Source organism: Cucurbita maxima, unplaced genomic scaffold (assembly GCF_002738345.1).
Source record: "Cucurbita maxima cultivar Rimu unplaced genomic scaffold, Cmax_1.0 Cma_Scf00003, whole genome shotgun sequence".
In the NCBI taxonomy this organism is placed as follows: domain Eukaryota; kingdom Viridiplantae; phylum Streptophyta; class Magnoliopsida; order Cucurbitales; family Cucurbitaceae; genus Cucurbita; species Cucurbita maxima.
Genome location: NW_019272019.1, coordinates 4,140,736 through 4,148,542, shown reverse-complemented (window position 1 = coordinate 4,148,542; position 7,807 = coordinate 4,140,736). Strand labels below are relative to the sequence as shown.

Below are 7,807 nucleotides of genomic sequence, written 5' to 3'. Positions count from 1 at the left end.
GAGAAGAAAATGGGGCAGCTGAGGAACATGAATGGCAGTAAAATCCGGCTGATCCGATGGCAATGGCGGTTCCAATAGGCCAATATGCAGAGAATGTTGAGGAAAATCTGAGCTTTCCTCTGCCAATTCATTGTACTTTTTACCTTTTTACAGAAACAGAGTCAATCATGTGATAATTGGTAATAATAATATAATAATAATTGATTACTGATTTCAGATTCACTTAAGGATTAATCAATCTTTGGCTCATCACATCACATGCCTATCTTTCTGCACTAACCAATTACTTTCTTCTTCTTCTTTATTATTATAATGAAATTGATTAACACTGAATAAAGCAGACGGGAAGAAAAAAAAAAGAATAAAGCTGCTGCAGCATCCTGATCTCCGGACATTAAAAACAGAGCAAAATCAAGCCCTCAAGCGGGAATCAGAAATTTTTTGAAATTAGATTAAGTTCTCGCTCAAGCCTAACGTTCAGATATTGCCATTTTTGGCTTTTCCTTTCGGGCTTCCTCTCAAGGTTCTTAAAACGCACCATAGTCCGTGGCTATCCCAATATCCCAAGGTAGTAAATATTGTCCTCTTTGAGCTTTCCCTTTCGAGTTTCCCGTCTGCTAGAGAGAGGTTCTTACAAAGAATACTTCGTTCGGTTCTTACAAAGAATACTTCGTTCGGTTCTTACAAAGAATACTTCGTTCGGTTCTTACAAAGAATACTTCGTTCGGTTCTTACAAAGAATACTTCGTTCTCCTCTCCAACCGATGCACGGTTCGTTCTAAGTTGCTAGTTTTTGAGCCAACCAAGCAAGATTTGAAATTACATTCACCAATAGCCTATGACTATCCCAACAGTCAAAGTCTACCGTTAGCATATATTGTCTTTTTGGGGTTTTCCAAAGACTTCCCTTCAAGGTTTTTAAAACATGTCTACTACGGAGAGGTTTCCACACCCTTATAAAGAATACTTAGTTCTACTCTCTAACCGATGTGGGATCTCAAGGTTCGTTCTAAGTTGCCAGTTTCTAAACCAACCAAGTAAGATTTGAAATTACATTCACTAGAGCGTAGGGCTATCCTAGTTATCTTTCCAGAAATATAAACCACCATAAAGGTCCTGTAGCACCCAAACACCGTTAGCAATATTGTCTTTTTTGAGTTTTCCCTCAATATTTTTGAAATGTGTATGTTACGGAGAGATTTCCACACCTTATAAAGAATATTTATGGAAAGGAAATGGGTTTTAGAAACCCACAATTGGAAGCAAGCAAGCAATGAGGGGAGGATAAAAGTAAGATGGAAGGGCACATGAGTGTGTATTGGTATTATGTGGACATGGTTGGGACATGGTCAAAGAAAGTTGATGAGATATGGGGAACACTCCAACGACACCCTCTCCTCTTCCCACTCACTATCTCACGTGCTAAAGATACCTCAATACACATTAATTTAATCCCTCACTTTACTCTATCATCACATACAAACTAGAACAAAAATTGTAAAGAATGAGGATATCATACTCCTGGGTTTGCATTGCAGAGCATGCCCTGACACAACGACCTTGAGGTTAGTCGAGCCAACCCGACTAGAGTAGGCGGAGTTGCCCAGTTACTGAATCACTGGACTCCTTTGGCCCTGTTTAAAAGAGAGATGGGGAACATGTATGCTCTTAAGAATATGAATTAACAGCGAAATTTCCAGTAGTCCATCGATTTTGGATTCAGTGGCGATTTAACATAATATCGGAGTATGAGATTATAAGGTTATGTATTTGAATCTCTATGATTGTCATTTTCTTTCTAGTAAATATTAATAATCATTTATCGGGTCTTGTGCTATTTTCCAAGCACACAACTATAGGGAAGAGTTAAAATATGAACTAATACTAAATTAACCATGATTATGGGCTGCATATTCACACAAGAGAGACAAGTGATACGAGAAGAATCAACCAGGCAACCACAGATTCCTACCAAAGGGGTAAAGAGGCCTTACCAGGTCCAATGACAAGAACATTCTTCGATCCAGCTGAAACTTGTAACAGCCCAAGCCCAAGCCCAAGCCCAGTGCTAATAGATATTGTATGTTTCAGCCTGTTACGTATCTCCGTCAGCCTCCCAATTTTAAAATGTGTCTACTAGGGAGAGATTTTTACACCCTTATCTCACAATCCACCCTCTTAGGGGGCTAGCGTCCTCGTTAGCACACCACTTAGTGACTGACTCTAATACTATTTGACTCTAATACTATTTGTAATAGTTCAAGCCTACTACTAGGAGATACTATAAACCTGTCCAGTAGTTTGTGAAATGAATACAAACATGTTTTTCCTGAGTTATTCAATCACAGGCACTTGAAGCTGGTCAAAATGATAAATGCATATGAATTTGGACCAAACTAAAGAGGATGGATAAGAATTACTCTTCAAATAGCATGAACTACGTCTTTCCATCAACTACAAACAAAGGGTTTTCAGCCACACCATCATACAATGCTGAACCACTAACATGTGCAAATATATAGAACATCAAGCATCATCGTTCCCAGTTACCCCACCATTCCTCATGCACTAATCAACCTTAAACGCATCTAAATTCATCTAAGTAGCCGAGTGCAGAACAGAGCTCATACCTGTGTGCGTCCAGCATCAGCAACAACAAAAGTAGGAAGGCCAATGTTCTTAGCTGCATCCTCCATTTATCACCTCCTCTCAATCCTCAACACAAACCAACAACCCTTGTCTAATTGGTGTATCTAATCGTTTCCCCGTCCACATATGGTAAAAACCAATCCACCACGGAGCTGTATCATCATCAAGAAGGGGCAAAAGAAAGAAACCCAGAAAAATGAATACCTTGTTCGAAGAATTTGAAGAACACAACATGACCCTTTTATACGAGCTGTTAGAAGAACACAACCGGCAAAAATGGGATTCAACCTTCAATTGAATCGGTAGAACAGCTCCTGAGAGGGGCCGGTCGTGGCCCAAAAGGCCACCGAGTATGAAGAATGGTTAACATAGGGGGCCGTTTGCATATCACTGGTCCAATACAGGTGCTGCATTGTTTGGGCCACGCTCTCCTTCTATCTATCTTGCTGCCTTTTGGATTTTGTCTCTCTGTCCAACAACGACCCTCCAAAATTGTTTAAACATATGATGATCTTCCCCTTAATTAGATACCTGAAACTAATCTCTAAATTTTTAAGACCCACCAAACATGAAAGTAATCTAAATTTAATTAAACTTTACCCATTCAAATGTAGATGGATGAAATATAATAACAAGGAAAAATAAGAAATTGGAATAATATATTGAAAAAAGAAATATGATAGTCAATAATTACTGAGCTTTGGCAAAGGCATAATAAGTCAGAGCGTGGGCTGTCGATACGAGACACTAGATATAAGTTTTCTGACTGTTAAGTGATAATGTTGGGCCTAAAATGGGCCCCAATAAAAGGGCTTGGCCTGCAACTGTAAAATCATAATATATATATATACATATACACATCTCTAGAAAGCTTTTTTGTATTTTTCTGCCTATAACACACGTCAAATCAACCCTTTTCCTCCCCATTCTCAAATCCAAAATTTGGACGTTTCCGCTTTAAAATAAAAATTAATTCTGGAATTTTCAATTTTATATTTACTAATTATTTAACATATTAAAAAAATTTAAAAACTTTCATAGAGCAAAGAATGAGATATTAATTAAATGGTGAGAATCTGGATGACGTGTGGTTATAGGTACGGATAATTTTGGGGTATAATATGATTTTTATATGCTACACATCTACCTATGCTTTGCTTTTTTTTTTTTTATTATTTGTCAAACCTTATTAAACATTTAATTATACAGAAATTAATTTTTAAAAAATTAAATTGTTGATTTTCATTTTATTATTTATTTTTTATAATTGATACGTGGGATGGGTGTGAATGATGAAGGGTGATGGAGAGAAGTGGAAGGGGTATGATTGGACAATATTTTCAACGGCCACCATCCGAATAATAGAAAGTGGAGCCCCCTTTCTGCAAATAATTGACGGACTTCTTTCTTCTTAATTTCCCCCCTTTTCGTCCGTACTTCTTTTTATATATTTTATATTTTTGCTTTTTTTTTTTTTTTGTGATTTTAAAATAAAATTTTAATCATTATGATGATCCCAAATATCCATTCAAATCTAATCACGTAACGATCAAGATATNTTTTTTTTTTTTTTTTTTTTTTGTGATTTTAAAATAAAATTTTAATCATTATGATGATCCCAAATATCCATTCAAATCTAATCACGTAACGATCAAGATATTATCCCCTTTGGACTTCTCCTCAAGGCTTTAAAACACAGGTTTCCACAGCCTTGGTTTGTTTTCCTCCCAACCAATGTGGGACATCACAATCAACCCCCCTTCGAGACCCAACGTCCTCATTGACACATTGTTCTTTTTTAGCTTTCCCTTTTGGGCTTCCCCAAGGCTTTAAAAAGGGTCTTTTTGTTCTTTTTTGGTTTTCTCTTTCAGGCATCTTCTCAAGGCTTTTAAAAGCTTCTGACACTCCTATAAACGATGATTTGTTCTCCTCTCGAAACAACGTGGGACATCACAAATCATTTTTTATCCCTTTTATTAAATACATTATATTATATCTGACTGAAAGGCGGCTATTTATATAATAAAAAAGGTAATGTATCGCAAATAAGTAATAATGAGAGAGGTAATTAGGATAGGTTGGTAGGCGTGGAAATTGTTTGATTTATTTATTTAGTTTTTTGAAAAAGGAAAAAATGGTTGAAAAGAATAAAGGTGGAAGATGCTTAATAAAAATAGGATAATATATAGATTAACAAAACATAGGTTAATTATTAATTTTGTCACATAATAATGAAACTTAAACTTCATCGAGATATATATATTTTTTATATTAAAAAAAATTGTAAAATTACTTTTTTTCAATTGACGATACTACTCATATTAAATACATGATGCCAGAACATCCAATTTTGCCAGCTCATCTACCTACGTGTCAATGTCAATAATGTGTCACATTTTAATTTTGTGAAGGAGAAAGCATTGGGGTTGGGGGTACAATGAATGGGATTGGAAAGGGGTTTTGATGAAATTGAAACATGTCCTTCTCAATATCACAAGAAATAGTCCCTAAACTCATAGTCCATGTCACCCCCACAACCAGATATATGTGCCATCAAATCACCCCAACTACTCCTCTATTCAGCAGTAGAACAACAAACGATTGTGTGACACTTGTTCTAATTTAACAAACAAGTCAACCGTACAAAAAAAAAAAAATTGGACTGGACAATCTCGACGTAAGGTAGAGTCTCGAATCATATTTTGAGAGAAAATGCTTTATAAAACATGATCGAGAAAATGATTTGAAAACAAACCATTATACAACTGATTTAGGGCATTGGTTCAGTCATTTGGGTCTTTGACAACCACTCTCTCATGTTGATTCTTAGGGTGTGATATCCCACATTGGTTGAGGAGGAAAACAAAACACCCTTTATAAATGTGTGAAAACCTTCCCCTAACAGACGCGTTTTAAATCATTGACGGGAAGTCCGAAAGAACAAGTGTATAACAATAACACCTTATATTATAACCACATGCAATTTTGTACAACTAATATGAGTAATTAATAATTAAAATAATACAAGTGTGCGTAAAAGTTCATGGACAACAAGAATATAAAACATTATAAAAATATAAATAATAAAGGTCAAAAGTAGATGAAAATGTTAATATAATCTACATCTCTAAATTTAGAGATTAATTAAACTTAATCATTCTTCAATTAACCTAATTAATTACGGAAATAATTAATTATCTTTTTTTAATTATAAAAGTGCATCAGCAGCCGAAAATAAATTAATGAATTATATATGAACACGTGCTAAAATGATATATAATTATCCAAGTTACGTATGTTTCTATTTTCATACCATTAATTTAGAATTAATAGTTTTAATTTTTAAAAAATAATTAATTTTAAGTTGGTATTAATCATAATAAAAAATAATTAGGCCATTGATCAATAATTTGAATGATTTAATGCAAAACTACATGATTTTTGGATTTTTTTTTTTTTTTTAAAAGGGAAGTCATTGAGATAATTAATAATTTAAAATTTTTAGAGCATTTTAATTAAAAACTACGACTCTCTACGCTTATATAATGAAGATAGTGTTCCTTACTTACAAATTCACGATCTTCGACTTAATCACTCAATATAGGACTAATTGTTTTGATAATTTTCAACTGGATTATAATATATCATAATTTTTTTTAATTATGTCTAACGGGTATTATTGAAAAATATTTATGTCAATAAGACATTAATTTTAAAAAATAAAACATAAAGATCTCGGTGTCGATGTATGCCTTTTCTAGCCTAACAAATAAGCATTAAATAAAATACATAAAACAATTTATTATTAGGTCAATGATTGTCATATTAATGGGTATTCAAAAATAATTATTATATTAATTGAAAAATATTAAACAATATATATTCACTTATCGATTCAATTATTATTAGGTCTCATGTCAAAAAAAAAAAAAAAAAATTCATTAATCCCAAAAATTACAAAAATAAATTATGGCTAAAGAAATGAATAAATGATGGTTTAATTTGTAAAATCCACGTGGAGCGATTAAAAAAATGTTTTAATAAAAAAAAAAAGCAAGAACTTTTATTATTTTAAGCAGAGGACTGATGTGTTTGCCTCAATAAAGTGAAACCAAATACGAACAAAACCAAGGGGAAATCAAGCTGTGGTTAAAAAATAATAATAATAATAATAAATAAATAAATAAAATAAAATAAATGTCAAATGATTGTAGTTTACTGTTTTGATGTGTCCCATTTGTGGACTTGCTCGCCATCGGTTTTCTTATTTATTGCTCGAAAAATAGTAGAAGTTGAAAATTATTGAGAATAATAGTTTCACTTTTAAATAATTATGGAACATTGTATGAGTATCATTCACATCACCCCAGATTACTAAAGCAGTTGAACTGTATAATTGGATTAACCCTGACATCGATAGATGGCATGTGGAGTGAATGGAGAGTGACCCAATAATCTTCTTCATCACGATGGGCACAATGAGATAGAGTGGTAAGGAAAACAAAACACTCGAGGTTTGAAAACCTCTGTCTAGTAAATTGATTTTAAATATGAGACTAACGTTGATACGTACTAGATCAAAGTAGGATGATCCGGGAAGAAGTGTTTTGGTGTTAATTGGTATGAGAAAAGAACAAAATAAAAGGTGCAAGAATCTAGAGGTTAGCTACCTGACAAAAGTGTAAACAGAACAAGACATCTGGGGAGCCACGCAAATTGAGTCAGTTATATGCCAAATTTGGATCCACCCAAAAATGATTACGAAATTCACCGTGGCCGTCGCCGTCGTCGTGTGGTAATTGTAGGGAAAAAAAAGGATGAGGAAATTAGAAGAAATGTGTGGTACAAGAACTGCACTGCAATGGTTGCATATAATTGCAATAAATAAGAGGGAAGAGGACCACATGGCAGTTAAGTGCATTAATGAAAGAAAAGAGAGAGATTTACACGAGATATTTCAACAACACTCCAACCAAACCCAAATATCACACTCCCAAATTGGTCAACATACATAGAAACAAAAAAAAGAACAAAAAATGGGCTTCTTAATTAACCCAAAAGGAAAACTTTAATATCGATCAATCTAATTAAGATAACATGAAACCGAATGGAAGAACATTTACAGGGTCTTACAAAAAAAAAAAAAAAAAAAAAAAAA

At 33.6% G+C, this 7,807-nt stretch overlaps 1 protein-coding gene across 1 annotated transcript in view; it reads right to left on the bottom strand.

Moving 5' to 3' along the window:
* Positions 1 to 7,521: 7,521 nt before the first annotated feature.
* The window catches only part of LOC111476756 (dehydration-responsive element-binding protein 3-like), a 1,359-nt gene continuing 1,073 nt past the window's right edge, over positions 7,522 to 7,807 (bottom strand). Inside the window, exon 2 of the mRNA XM_023120555.1 lies at positions 7,522 to 7,802. The gene's annotated coding sequence lies outside the window, so the exon portion shown is untranslated. The remainder of the gene's footprint in view (positions 7,803 to 7,807) is intronic.